Source organism: Felis catus, chromosome A2, assembly GCF_018350175.1.
Source record: "Felis catus isolate Fca126 chromosome A2, F.catus_Fca126_mat1.0, whole genome shotgun sequence".
NCBI lineage: Eukaryota > Metazoa > Chordata > Mammalia > Carnivora > Felidae > Felis > Felis catus.
The window spans coordinates 126,429,810-126,445,041 of record NC_058369.1 but is presented as its reverse complement, the minus strand read 5'-3'; the positions used below and the strand labels follow the sequence as shown (position 1 = coordinate 126,445,041).

The window sequence follows — 15,232 nt, the reverse complement described above, 5'->3', positions numbered from 1 at the left end:
ATGTAATTAGAATATTTTTTTTAATGTTTATTTTATTTTTGAGACAGAGAGAGACAGAGCATGAATGGGGGAGGGGCAGAGAGAGAGGGAGACACAGAATCGGAAGCAGGCTCCAGGCTCTGAGCCATCAGCCCAGAGCCCGATGCGGGGCTCGAACTCACGGACTGCAAGATCGTGACCTGAGCTGAAGTCGGACGCTCAACCGACTGAGCCACCCAGGCGCCCCTAGAATAAATATTCTTATGGAAGATCAAAAACATGTCTCAACAATCCTAAAATTTATCCAAAAAAGCATCATTAGAATAGCTAGAATTTTTTTAAAACCAGAATGATGAGAGGCTCTTGTTCTATATAATATTAAACAGTATTATAACACTATGCTAAAGATATGAGAAAGTAGGGGTACAGAATTTGATACAAACTCCACAGAAAGAAATAAATACCAAAGAATACTCAAATTACACAAGAATTAAATATTTGACAAATGTGGCATTTAAATTACTGAAGAATGAGACGTTTGTTTAATAATTTAGGCTAGGATTACCGGCTCGTTTGAGGGTGAAAACTGAACTTGGGTTCTCACTAAATAAAACTTTAAAACTTCTGTACATTAACAACACTATAAACGAAACTTAAAGACAACCTTCAGATTGGGAGAATTTTGCAACAAATAGGATACATGATTGATAGTTTTGATCTATCAATGAGGAAATGCTAATATCTTCCAATAGACAAAGGACACATATAATTGAAAAAGTATTAAATATAAATAGCCAATACACCTGTAAAAGAAAGTTCAATATCTATAATAATTGAGGAAGTTCACATAAGAACAATAAAAAGATAATGACTCAATTGTGAAATGATAGTTTCCTATTCATGGTTTTTCATTAGAATAGCAAATTTTGACAAGTTTTAGGAAAACAACATTTTCACTGCTATTGGGGATATAAATCCATGAAAATACTTTGGAGCCAATTTGAAAATGTACATCAAAAGCCTTAAAAATATCTATTCATTTTGATCCAATAATAGTAATGTACTAGGATTTTTTCCTTTAAAAATTGGGAAAAAAAGGGAAGGGAAAAAAACTATAGGGACCCAATACGGGATGAGTAAAACACATTAGGGTATAATCATTCTATAAACTATTTTTCAGCCTTTAAAAATGATTTGGAACAGAACTGGCAAAATGTGCCAAGGTATAGGCCTTCTGCAGGAGGCTGCCCGGAGGGCTATATCAAGGGGGATTCCGAGGTTTTATCTGGGTTGCAGTGCTGTCATAATTGATGGGTTACTTTCCATCCCTGTGGTAGGGCCCATAAAGATATGGAAAGATGCTCTATCTTTATCAAAATTATAAGAACATACACATTAACAAAGACACAAAGACCCTTCGATGCAGTAAGAGGGGCACTTCACTCCTGTGGTATCCTTCTCCCAAATCTATGCATGAGAAAGTCATGAGACAAACCCACACTGAGGGACATCCTACAAAATACCTGATCAGTACTCATCAAAAGTGCCAAGGTCATGAAAAACAAGGAAAGACTGGGAACTTTTCACAGATTTGAGAAGATTATAGAAACATGAAGACTGAATGCACATGGTGTTCTGATGTGATCCTGGAGCGGAAAAAGAATGTTAATGAGCAAAATGGTGAGCTCCAAATAAGATCTGTGGTTAATAGTATGGCACCAGTGTGAATTTCTTAGTTTCAACAAATGTACCGTGGCTATGTAAGATGTTAACACTATGGGAAGCTAGATGCAGTGCACGTGTGAATGCTCTGTAATATTTTGCAACTTTTCTATAAATCTAAAATTACTATAAAATTAAAAAAATTTTTTTTGATGGTGGGAATGCATAAAACTGAATCGATAGTTAAGTGAATAGTCAAGCTGTTATAAAGCTATTTGCAGGGTTTTTTCTCTGATAATCAATAAAGCAGTCAGATTGAACAACAATGACAAAATAGACATATCTATAGAAAAATGCCAATAGATATTAGTATAAGAGAGTGATAGATTTTTTGTTTCCTGTAATTTCTAAATTTCCTTCCGTGAATATATATATGTATATACACGTGTGTATGTATATTACATACATAATATGTAATTTTGTACTATTTAAAAAAGTAAAATAAAACAAAAAGTAAACATTATTTTAAAAATCGGGGGCGCCTGGGTGGAGCAGTCAGTTAAGCGTCCGACTTCAGCCAGGTCACGATCTCGCAGTCCGTGAGTTCAAGCCCCGCGTCAGGCTCTGGGCTGATGGCTCAGAGCCTGGAGCCTGTTTCCGATTCTGTGTGTCTCCCTCTCTCTCTGCCCCTCCCCCGTTCATGCTCTGTCTCTCTCTGTCCCAAAAATAAATAAACGTTGAAAAAAAAAATTAAAAATCGTATGGGAGGGGTGCCTGGCTGGCTCAGTCAGTAAAACACGTGACTCTTGATCTCAGGGTCGTGACTTCAAGCCCCACACTGGGCATACAGCTTACTTAAAAATCACATGGTAAAAAAGTGACTTAGGCTCCAGTTTGGGATGGGAGAAAGCCTGGAGACCAGAAGATAGAACCCACTGTAATCCTGTCGAGAGCTGAAATGAAACGAAACCAGTGCTGGAGAGAAAGTCCAGAGCTTTCCAGGAAAAGTGCAACGTTGGAATGCAAAGTGGGTTCAGGCTCTGACACCACAGGGGGACACAAAGGCCTTCAGAACTTTTGGCAGTAAGCACACTCCCCATGTGAGCAAGAAAAGCATCTCAGCTGGGTCAGCCACCTCCCGGTGTCCTCTCTGCAGACAGCCAGGAGACGGGACAAGTCCTCCAGGCTCAGGTGGCCTGTTGCCAATCATTGAATCAGGAACAGCAGAACGTGGTCGGGCTGCTCAGAGTGAGCAAGGCAAATGGGAAGTGGGCAGTGGGTGGGGCAAGATGGCGGGCTGCCTCCCCGGGGACAGGTCCCATGGTAAAGGTCAGCACACGGCCTCACAGCAGCAGGTGTAAGATGCAGTGGAAGGGTCAGTGGGGAGTTGAAAGCAACTGGACTGCGAAAGGCAAATTCGATTGGCAAAGTACAGACAGGTAAGTTTCCCTCCTTCGCCTTCCAATGGTCTTGATGAGGTCACAGGACAGAGGGGAAGCTTTACACAACCAGTGGATCTGCTACCTTCCATCGGCCAGAGGACACAGAGATTCAGTTTCCTGGCAGTCACCCAGAAACTCACAGCAAGGGGATTCGGCAAAATATAGCCGTTCACTCTTGGTGAAAGTGAGACTGAGTCATTGCTTCTCTCATTTGACACATTCATTCTTGAAACCAGTGTTTATTGAGCACCTTTTATGTACCAGATTTCAAGCATCCCAAAGCACCCTTCGTAGGCAAGCTAAGAAAAGGAGAAAGCACACTAGAGGGAGGGGTCTGGAAGAAACGGAGCTCTGAGGAGCAGCACAGTCGAAAGTGTGCAGAGCTCTTGGCTGGGAGAGCTCCCCAGGCTAAGGAGCAGCTTATTTAGTATGAGATGGCCTCAGGGCACCTGGGTGGCTCAGTCTGTTAAGCATCTGACTTTGGCTCAGGTCACAATCTCATGGCTCGTGGGTTCAAGCCCTGCATCAGCTTCTGTGCGGACAGCTCAGAGCCTGGAACCTGCTTTGGATTCTGTGTCTCCCTCTCTCTCTGCCCCTGTCCCGCTTGCATTCTCTCTCTCTCTCTCAAAAATAAACAAACAAAAAATATTTAATATGAGATGGCCTCAGTTTTTCCAGATTCATTAACTTCACCCCTTAAAAGAAAAAAAAAAAAACTATAGCAAAACAAGAGGTTGTTTCAGAGTCAAAAGGAAAATTCAGATGATATCACTATAGCTTCGGGAGCTGTCTCTAACTGCTATCGAACATGGCCTGAGGGCAAAGGTCAAATGACAGAATTGTTTGTAACTGTACTACTCAGGACTTCAAAGAGGATTTCAAAGGACTTTAGGTGTTAGAGCGCCTGGAAGTCATAAGACCGGGAGTAAAGCTTTCTTCCTTCCCAAAGCCCGGTTTTCTCTCCCATGGAATGGGGTGGCCATAGCGCCTCCCTCATGGGATTGAGGATGACAGAGATGACGTATAGGACTCATTCGGCTCTAGCCTGCCACATATTAAAGCACAACAAATGTTAGATATTAATGTAATATGAAAGCACTAGGACATGTTGATGTGTTAAATTCCATCACATAAACTACAACGAATTTCACCAAATGAAAATCTGGCCATATTCCAGGCATGCAATTCTCACCTCATTAAAAATATGTAAGTTATTAAACACTTTCTTGAGTTTTTAGAAACTCATATTCACTTAGCATTGGTGTATTCATCCACCAGCTGGCAAACAGGATCAGCTCCCAAAGGCATATAAAAACCTGCTGGAGAAGAAACTGAACTCAAGTCCATTCTGTCCACTGACTCATAATTTCCTTGTGACATGGGACACAGCCATCGTTATTGGACGTACTCTTTCCGGACTCCCTTCATCAGTGTCCTTTGGAAACACAGCCTGAGAGCCACTGGATTGGACAGAATTTTAAAAGTATTTGCTTGGATTTTAAAGAGAACCAGTTAGGATTCGTAATAAGGCCATGAAAATACCACCCCCCCACCCCCCCACCCCCGCTTTCTGCGAACCGTTCAGAGGATACAGTAAATCGAAGAATTCCCAGAACTCAAGTAAAACAGTGCAAATGTTCAGGCTGATGATCTTGGCAGCGTGCCCCAGATTCTGCTGTTTAGAGGCCCCATAATATATCTTATCAAGTGATGGGACACTTCAGAGAGTGAAAGGAGCCCTATTTTTTTTAATGTTTATTTTTCAGAGACAGAGACAGAGAAGGCACGAGTGGGGAAGGGGCAGAGAGCAAGGGAGACACAGAATCTGAAGCGAGCTCCAGGCTCTGAGCTGTCGGCATAGAGCCCGATGCGGGGCTTGAACCATGAGATCATGGCCTAAGCCAAAGTTGGACGCTTAACCAACTAAGCCATCCAGGCGCCCCAAGAGGAGTCCTATTAACAATCATTCCAGAACAACAGATATGCACACAACTTGTCCTGGGCAAATCAGGACACGTGGTCACCTCCTCCCTGGGCAGTTGAGCTCCTTGGATTTTTGGCAGCAGGGATGCACCTGCTCGTCCAGCTTTCTCCATGAAGCTGGTGGCAGGCAGAAGGGGGTGGGGGTGGGGGGAAGGTCCACACACATGAGGGCAGCTCAGAGGCTGGAAATGCTAGAACAGATCAATAATCACCCAGCCCTTACTTCAACAGAAGAAACTGACTCTTCAGAACGGGCACTGTATTTTCCCCAAGAAACCAGAGTTTGGGGTAAATGTCAGAGGAGGCCTCCAAAGCCTTCCTCCCATAATTACCAAAATGACTGAATCCAGTTCACGAACCAGTCCTTAAATGGTGTTCCCCGCTAGGTGTGGTAGCCAGGGGCTAAGGACCCGAAAGAAAACAAGGTGCCGCGTAGAGGAGATATGAAGCTTTCTGCCCATATGTGCAGATCAGAGTGACTGTTCCCAGACCAGGGGCAGCAGACAGGCAACGGTACTGGAAGCACTGAGGGGGTGGGGGGCGGGGAGGACTCCCTCTGGGGAGACCACACCTGGGCTAAGCCTGCAAGGCAGACAATGAGGGAGCGCGCAAGGCAGAGAGAAGGAGATTTACAGGCTCAAGGACATAGTGAGGCATGATTTGGAGAACACAGTTACTACATTTGAGAGAGAGGCCGAGTACAGCCAAGATGACGGGCATAAGCCAGCCCTGCCCTCAGCAACCGTGGAGCAGGAACACATCTGCAGGTCCCTGGCCCCCAGGCCATCTCACCCACCCCCTCCCATCTCTTACCACAAATGGCCTCATGACTTCTGAGTGTAGGGACCGTTCAGCCCAGTCTCTCCACACCAGCTTGCAGGCGGCCGCCTTCGGGCTGTCCGTCAGGTGCCCAGCTTTCTATACAGTCTTCCTGGAGAAGATGGACCCAGGGCAGAGGCCTCGCGTGCCTAGAAGCAGGCTCAGGGCACTTGGGCAGGTATTCTGGAACCCCGCGTGACAAGGGCACGGCTTCAAAAGGAGTGTGCAGGCTCTGGGCAAGTAGTTGTCTCAGCCCCTGAGGATGCCTGGTGAGGGCAGGGTGCCCCGAAGTGCAGAGCCCAGAGCAAGGGCCACGACTGCCCAAGACCAATCTCGGTTCTTAGCAGAACTTCACCCCCAACCCCAAAACCTGACTCCCCTTCTCCTTCGCAGGGACGCTGGCCCTACAGGTCTTCTCAGTATCAGGAGCACATTCACAAACGATCTTGCTGGGCTCCAGGTTGCAGCCTCCTTGCTGCCCCTCAAAAAGACTCCCAGTTCTGGCAGCTTCCCTCAAGCGTGTGATAATCCTCGCAGCCTCACCTGGAGTTCCCATCAGGGCTCTTGACCATCACCTGGAGAAAACACGCATCGATGCTCACCCCCACCCCCAAGATTCTGATTCAATTGGCCCTGAGGAGCTCAACAGCCGTAAGCAGGAACTGTTTGTCTCACGATTTCCTTAGAAGCAAGAGGCTCTCTTGAGGCACCTACATTTTGCTTTTAGCTCCATCCTGGAGAGTACCTTCCAAAAGAGGATTTCTGTGGGTGCTTCGGGGATTTGTTCTGCTACCACCAAGCCCGCGCCTTCAGGGTGCCCTGGTGAATCCTGCATTCTCTGAGTTACCCAGATTCGCAGGTGTCCCCCGTAGAGTCTCCTTCTCCTGGGGCCTTTTTTCCTGAATCAGTTTCAGGTGATGGAGATGTGTGGTTTGGGTGCCGACAAGGAAAGTTTCCGAAGAAGAGCTTTGTACAGTCAAAGGGCGGGGCACTGGCCACTCAATTCTGAGAGCCAGCGACTGGGGGGTGGGGCCACCCTCCTTTGCCAGACTCACAGTTTTACTGGCTCCCTTCTGCCCTGATAGACACATGCTGCACAGGAATGTGTTTGGAGACTGAAGTTGCCTGGTCACCATGGTGACAAAGACGTGCTACTTGCATAGTACAGGGCGTCCTATATATACTTAGCAACAGCAATTAGGAAGGCTGCAGTTGCGTTCAGTTGGGGCACATTCCTGGCTGGTGTGGGCATCCTGAAGAAGGTGCAGTCCCCAGAGAAGGGCCTGGAGATTTTGGTGAGGTCTGAAGGCCTCCGCGTGGCATTATTCAGTCTTGTGGGGGGGGGGGCAGCATGGTAGAGCAAGCCTGTGTGGATTTAGAACTAGAAGTTCCAACAGGCAGGCGGCGTCACCTGGAAGCTGGGGTGTCCCCATGTGTCAGGCACTCTGCCAGGGTGTGCACATCCCCGCCAGATTCTTGTAACAACCCCAAAAGGGAGCGATGGTGGTCCCTGTTTCACAGATGGGAACTGGAGGCTCAGAGAGGGTATGTGGTAGAGCTGAGAGTACGGTCTTACTTTAAAGTTCTAAGTGGAACTTTCCAGCTCTCCATTTCTTGAATCTCAAAGTGCGTATAACAAAAGGTCCTACCCATCTTGGAAAGTTCGAGGAAAACTTATGAGTAGATGCAAAACACAGGGTGGACGGGGCTGGCCCTGGAGGGGATATGGGAGAGACAGAAGGGAGTTCCTGAGGGCACACGGCCTGGGCCTCCAAGGGGCATGGAGACTTCCCTGGCCAGAAGTGAGCAAACCTTAGGTGCACTGATGAGACACTGGCCCAGAAGAGACTGACAGAAGAGTGAGTCCAGAAGCAAACCCAGTGCACCTGGGAAACTAGTGGATGGTTGCCTTTAACAGGTGGCATTTCACAACTGTGGGGAGAAGGTGGATTCTTCCAGCAATGGTGCTAGAATGAAGGCCAGCACTGAAGAAAGACCGGGACAGTAGCTAACTCACACTGAGGGTTTACATTGCCCCTGGCACTGTGCTCTTTGCTTTACACACATCATCTTAATGACTTCTCACCACACACTTACAAGCACATTCTGTGGTTTTTCCCATTTCACAGAAGAGGGAACACAGACACTGAGAGTGTAACTTGCCCAAAGTCATTGGTTTGTACTCACACTCAGTTGTCCTCAGTTTCCCAAAGCAGTGTGACCACCGTTACAGAATACAGCTGGAATCTTCTCTCCCTCCTCACTTCAGCAGTAACACCCAAAGGAGAGTAGGAAATTAAACCATTTACATTTCAGAGGAAAATAGGGGTGAATATTTTTACAATCTTTGAGTAGGAAAGACCTTACAAGTATGACATGAAAGCTAGAAACCCAAAGGAAAAGGCTGATAAATTTGGCTACCAAAAAGTTTAAAACTTCTCTGTCAACAATAGAACATCAAAGCAAAGGCAATGAATTAACCACAACCTGAGAAAACCTGCATCATATATTACAAGTCCTAATATCCTAAATAAATAAAAAGTTCTTACAAATCAATAAGAAAGAAAGTGCACACCCCAAGAGTGAAAAGAACATAAACAAGGATTTCATAGAACAGGAAATATAGTCTACATTACGAAAATATGCACAACTTCACTAGTTAGAAATCCAAATTTAAACAATGACATTATTTTCATCTATAAGATTTGTAAAGATTTTTTAAATGGTTACTACCTGATGTTGATGACAGTGTGGGCAAGCATGTCCACTCATATATCACTTGGGCAACTTGGCAATATTTTAAAATGTGCCTATTCTTGGATCTAGGAATACATACTAGGAATTCTAGGAATATATACTACAAGTATATATTTTTATATACTTGTATATACTACAAGTATACTTTTATATACTTGTATATACTACAAGTATATTTTTTTAAATTTTTTTTTCAACGTTTTATTTATTTTTGGGACAGAGAGAGATAGAGCATGAACGGGGGAGGGGCAGAGAGAGAGGGAGACACAGAATCGGAAACAGGCTCCAGGCTCTGAGCCATCAGCCCAGAGCCCAACGCGGGGCTCGAACTCACGGACCGCGAGATCGTGACCTGGCTGAAGTCGGACGCTCAACCGACTGCACCACCCAGGCGCCCCACAAGTATATATTTTTAATACAAGTTCATCGAGATATGTGTGCAAGGATTTTTTATTGAAGTGGTTTATAAGAGTGAAAGTGGGGCAGTGGGAGAGGACAGTCTGGAAAGGAGGAAGATATGGGGCATGCTGGGAATTCAGACATTTTGCAGTGGGGTGGGGAGCTTGTAAGGTATTATAAAAGAGGTAGGTAAAGGAGGAAGGGAACATGATCATATTTGGGTTTTAGAAGGATCAGACGAGCTCAAGTTGGAAGCACAGTCCAGAAGAGTATGCCAGGAAGTACACAGTGCACCGGAAAGGCTGGTTATGAGACTACTGCACCTGTCCCAGCAAAAGACGATGACTCTATGAAGATATGAAACACCTGCACTGGAGACTTCAAAGGGGTGAATTTACGGCATGTGAACTATATCTTAGGAAAAAAAGATGATGAGAGCCTGCACTAAGAGAGTAATAACAGAGATGGAGAGAAGGGTGTAGCTGCCAGAAATATTTAAACAATGGAATGGCTTTCCAACTGTCAATTCCCAGGGCCACATGAATGAAACCAGAAACTCTCCAAGAGCTACAAATTCTGTTCCATGACCCACGTTCCCATTTGCTGCCCTTGCAACAAAATGAAAATGTTATTATCTTAGCAGCTGTATAAGGGGCAGGCCTCAGGAAAATCCTCTCCACGGGGCCCGGGACTCCCTCATACTGCCTGCCATTTAATGATTTCTTTTCCCTTGTTTTGACAACAGTTGAGATGAACAGTCTATGCTGGCTGGAGGCAGTGATGAGTGCTAAGAATATTTTCATTGTTTACTAGATGCTAGGATCCCACAAAATGCTTTGCTTTTTTTTTTTAAAGATGAAATTCACATGGCATACAATTAACCATTTAAAAATGTACAGTTCAGTGGCGTTTAGTGCATTCACAACATTGTGCAACCTCCACCTTTCTCTAGTTTCAAAACTTTTTCATCACCCCAGAAGAACACCCCGTACCATTAAGCAGTTCCCGCCCATTTGCCCCCCTCTCTGTCCCATTACAGAGACCATCACTACGTCTTGTCTCTCTGGATTTGTCTATTCTGAATATATCTCTTAAAAGATATCACATGATATTTGGACTTCTGGGTCTGGCTTCTTCCACTTAGTTTAACGTTTTTGAGGTTATTCAAATGATAGGAGGTGTCAGTGCTGCATTCCGTCTCTGGAAATGTAGTCGATACATAACATTATGATAGTTTCAGATGTACAACACACTCATTCAATGTTTATATTGCAAAATGATCCCCACGATGTCTATTTAACATTCATCATCACACAGTTACCAAGGTTTTTTTCTTGCGATGAGAATTTGTAAGATCTACTCTCTTATCATCTTCCAAATATATGATAGTATTATCACAGTATTATCGACTCTGGTTGCCATGCCTACGGTCCCTTTTTTATGGCTGAATAATATTCCATTGTATGGATGTACCACATTTGCCTAGCCATTCATCCGCTGACGGCACATATATTATTAACTCATTTCATCCTCTTTACCATCCTCTGAGGACTTTTTTATCCTGTTGGCTTTTAATTGAAATATAGTTGACACAATGTTACATTAGTTTCAGGTGTACAACATAGTGATACAGCAAGTCTATGCCTTATGCTCTATGAGGACGTTTTTGCTTTTTACAGAACAGAGGTGAAGTGAGTTGTCCAGAGCTATTCACGTAGGTCAAGGTAACAGAGGGACTGGGACCCAAACAACTCAGCTCCCTTCAGTGCTATGTTTCCCCGCTGACTCTGTTTGGTGTTAGAAAGTGAGAGTCTAAAGACACATGTAGAAAGCTTAAAGAAAAGAAAAAAAGAACAACACTATTGTTAATGTTGGTTATTTGTCCACAAGGATGTGCACGGGAGAATTATTAATATTAGCAAAAAAGCAAAAACCCCCTCATATCGAATAATAAAGGGCTGATTAAATTACATATAGTTTATGCACATATTCATATTATAATAATTGCTAAGGTTTATTGAATTCTTACCATGTGTCACTCATCATTTAAAAATTTTTTCTTAATGTTTATATTTATTTTTGAGACAGAGAGAGACAGAGCATGAGCGGGGGTGGGGCAGAGAGAGAGGGAGACACAGAATCTGAAGCAGGCTCCAGGCTCTGAGCTGTCAGCACAGAACCCGATGCGGGGCTGGAACCCATGAGCCATGAGATCATGACCTCAGCTGAAGTCGGATGCTTAACCGACTAAGCCACCCAGGCACCCCACTCACCATTTTAAGAGCTTTATTTGTATCAACTCATGTAATCCATGTGATGGATTACACTGTGATCTTTTAAATAAGATTGCCCAGGAACATTTATGATTTGAGAAAATGTTCACCACCTATTGTTGAATAAAAGAAGCATATTGCAAAATTATGTTTAAAAACTGTATGTTTTGGGCCACCTGGGTGGCTCAGTCGGTTAAGCATCTGACTTCAACTCAGGTCATGATCTCACAGCTCATGAGTTCAAGCCTCGTGTCGGGCTCTGTGCTGACAGCTCAGAGCCTGGAGCCTGTTTCAGATTCTGGGTCTCCCTCTCTCTCTGCCCCTCCCCTGCTTGTGCTCTGTCTGTCTCTCTCTTTCTCTGTCAAAAATAAACATTAAAAAAATTAAAATAAAATAAAAACCATATGTTTATAGCAGCTTTATTCATAGTTGCCCAAACTTGGAAGTAACCAACATGTCCTTCAGTAGGATGAATGGATAAATAAACTGACACATCCAGATGATGGACTGCATTCAGAGCCAAAAAGTCTTCAGCTATCAAGTCATGAAAAAGACCTGGAAGAATTTAACTGCATATTACTAAGTGAAAGAAGTCAGTCTGAAAAGATTATATACTGTGTGATTCCAATGCTATGACCTTCTTGAAAAGGCAAAACTATGAAAACAGTAAAAAGAGCAGTGATTGCTGGGGGGTGGAGGGGGCTCGGGGGAGGGAGGACTAGGGGGAGCCTGGAGGGTTTTTAGGGCAGTGCAAATACTCTAAATGGCTCATAATGATGGCTCTGTGTCACTGTACTTTTGTCCAGACTCACAGACTGAATAACACCAGCAGGGAACTGTAATGTCAACTATGGACTTTGGGTGATGACGATGTGTCAGTTGTAACAAATGTCCCACTCCAGATGGGGATGTTGATAGTGGGTGAGGCTGTGCATGGGAGGGGGCAGAGGATACAGGGGAAATCTCTACCTTCCGCTCAATTTTGCTGTGACCCTCAAACTGCTTTTAAAAAATAGTCTTAGGGGCGCCTGGGTGGCGCAGTCGGTTAAGCGTCCGACTTCAGCCAGGTCACGATCTTGCGGTCCGTGAGTTCGAGCCCCGCGTCGGGCTCTGGGCTGATGGCTCAGAGCCTGGAGCCTGTTTCCTATTCTGTGTCTCCCTCTCTCTCTGCCCCTCCCCCGTTCATGCTCTCTCTCTGTCCCAAAAATAAATAAACGTTGAAAAAAAAATTAAAAAAAATAAATAAAAAATAGTCTTAACAATAATACAAAAAACCTATACAGATGTAAAAAGACAATAATTAGGTCTAGAAAATGGAATTACTGTTTTTATTTTCTTCTTTGTAATTTGAGAAATATTCCACAATAATAATCATCAGTTAAAAAAAAAGACTTTTAAAAATAAATACAGAGTCGAGGTGTTAGACCATGAGGGAGGGCCTGGCACCCAGAGCAGCACCAGCCCTCCCCAAGAGGCAAGGTCACTGGTTAAACAAATGGAAGAGGGAGCCAATGACCCCCGGGGGCTAACCAAGGGAGCCTGAATCTGAATTCAGATCAGTCTCGCATTCAGAAGTTCATTTGTACAGAGCACCGTTCTGAATTCATCAGGACCCAGGAGAGGCACTGATGGAAAAGTCAGCCTGTGGATGGAGTATCAGATATATATGTGCTACCTGTGAATATATAAGCCAGTCTGGTGAAAAAACACCTGCCAACAAGCCAGGATTAAAGAGATTTAAAGTTGAATCTAAGGAGATATGAACAATTGTGGTCCTTTTCCCAAAGTACTAACCCAAAAAGCCACTCGGGTCCTATGGATGGGGAATAGAAGTCTCCCCACAGTAAGGTATGCCCTTTGACCCCTGTTATTTGGAACTAAAACTACATCCGGGAGGAGCTCCTTGTTCCAGAGCGGATACGCTGATAAGCCAGGGAACAGTGATTGCTTACAGGTTTGAATGGCTTGTCCCCCACCCTGCCGTTGGGGACCATCATACAGAATATCTGATTTACTTCCTCCTTGCAAAACACTCTCGGGCCATGAATGTTGTGTTGGACTCTCGGGGCAGGCCCAGCCCTGTGCTTCACCTCTTCCCCACATTTCTATACAAATATATTCATTGTTTACTTAGACTTGGCAACTTTCAGTCAATGTCTCAGGAGAGGCATCGGGTGGCCCGGGAGTGGAATGAATGTCCGGGAAACCGTCAGGCCAGGTCCTTTGTCTGATGTCACCTGTCCCCAGGACTGGGGTCCCAGTCCACTCTCAGTGGCCCTGGGCTCAGCCAGGCCCCTGTGGCTGCTCAAGTTTGGCAGAGAGGAAGCGTGCCCCAAGGGTATGGACTGGCCCCCGGAGGAGCCACACTGAAGAGATCACTAGAAATAGGTTTCTTTACATATGTACTATCCCCTGAAATCCTTTCCTTAGAGGGTATAGCATTCTATTTGGAGATGGCATTTATGAAGTCATATATGACTATGCCTTTTGGGACTCATTTTGTTTTCATACATGATTGTTGACTAAATTCAAGATTTGACATCTTTTCACAGGTCTTCTGGATACAGTGTATCCAGACATGTGACTTTCATCCACACATGTATCCCTCGTTTCTTAGAGCAATTCATGCCTTAAATATGTGGCAAGTGAATCATATTTTAAAATGCACCTATTAGGGGCGCCTGGGTGGCTCAGTCGGTTGAGCCTCCGACTTCGGCTCAGGTCACGATCTCGCGGTCCGTGAGTTCGAGCCCCGCGTCGGGCTCTGTGCTGACAGCTCAGAGCCTGGAGCCTGCTTCAGATTCTGTGTCTCTCTCTCTCTCTGACCCTCCCCCATTCATGCCCTGTCTGTCTCAAAAATAAATAAACATTAAAAAAAATTTTTTAAAAATTAAAAAATAAAATGCACCTATTATATAAAAACAATCTAAAATAAAGTAAAATGTACCTGTTAGAAATTCTCCAGTGAACTATTTTTTAAAGTAAAGACTCTTTTAAAAGTAATTAGTCCCTAAGATTTTCTGGTAACAACTTTAATGAGATACAATTCACATACCTTATGGTTCACCCATTTAAAATGTGTCATTCAATTTGTTTTCTCTTCAGAGTTGGGTTACCATCCCTACAATTAATTTTAGAACATTTTCATTACTTCAGAAAGAAACCTGCGCACTTTAGCTGTCACCCCCCAATATGTCACCCCCACCCCCATTCACCTCCCAGTCCTTGACAAACATCGAGCCACTTTCTGTCTCTATAGATGCCTTCTTCTGGGCATTTCACATAAATAGAGTCATACAATATGTGGTCTTTTGTGGGGCGCCTGGGTGACTCAGTTAAGTGTCTGACTTCAGCTCAGGTCATGATCTCACGGTCTATGAGTTCAAGTCCCAGGTCGGGCTGTGTGCTGACATCTCAGAGCCTGGAGCCTGTTTCAGATTCTGTGTCTCCCTCTCTCTCTGCCCCATTCGCTGCTCATGCTCTGTCTCTCTCAGTCTCTCAAAAAAAAAATTTTTTTTTTGAATATGTGGTCTTTTGTGACTGGCTTCCTCACTTAGCATAATGTTTTCCAGGTTCACCCATGAGGTAGCACATATCAGTATTCCATTCCTTCTTTGTAACAAATAATATTTCATAGTGTGGATATAGGACATTTTGTTACCTGCCAGATGGTGGACATCTGGGTTCTTCCCACCTTTTGGATATTATGAATAATGCTGCTATGAACATTCATGGTCAAATTTGCGTGTGGACATATATTTTTAGTTCTCTTGGGGATACACCTAGGGGTGGAATTGCTGGGTCAAATGATAACTCTGCCACACTATTTCCCAAGTGAACGTACCATTTTACATTCCCATAGCAGTGTGTGAGGATTTTACTTTTTCCATTACCTCACTAACACTTGTTATTATCTGG

The 15,232-nt window shown here is 44.2% G+C and overlaps 1 long non-coding RNA gene across 3 annotated transcripts in view; it reads right to left on the bottom strand.

The window, feature by feature from the left end:
* Positions 1–8,827, bottom strand: part of LOC123383959 — an 89,347-nt gene extending 80,520 nt beyond the window's left edge. For all 3 annotated transcript variants that reach the window (XR_006594409.1, XR_006594411.1, XR_006594410.1), the window contains exon 1: positions 5,880–8,827. This is a non-coding gene — a long non-coding RNA (uncharacterized LOC123383959). The remainder of the gene's footprint in view (positions 1–5,879) is intronic.
* Positions 8,828–15,232: the final 6,405 nt, after the last annotated feature.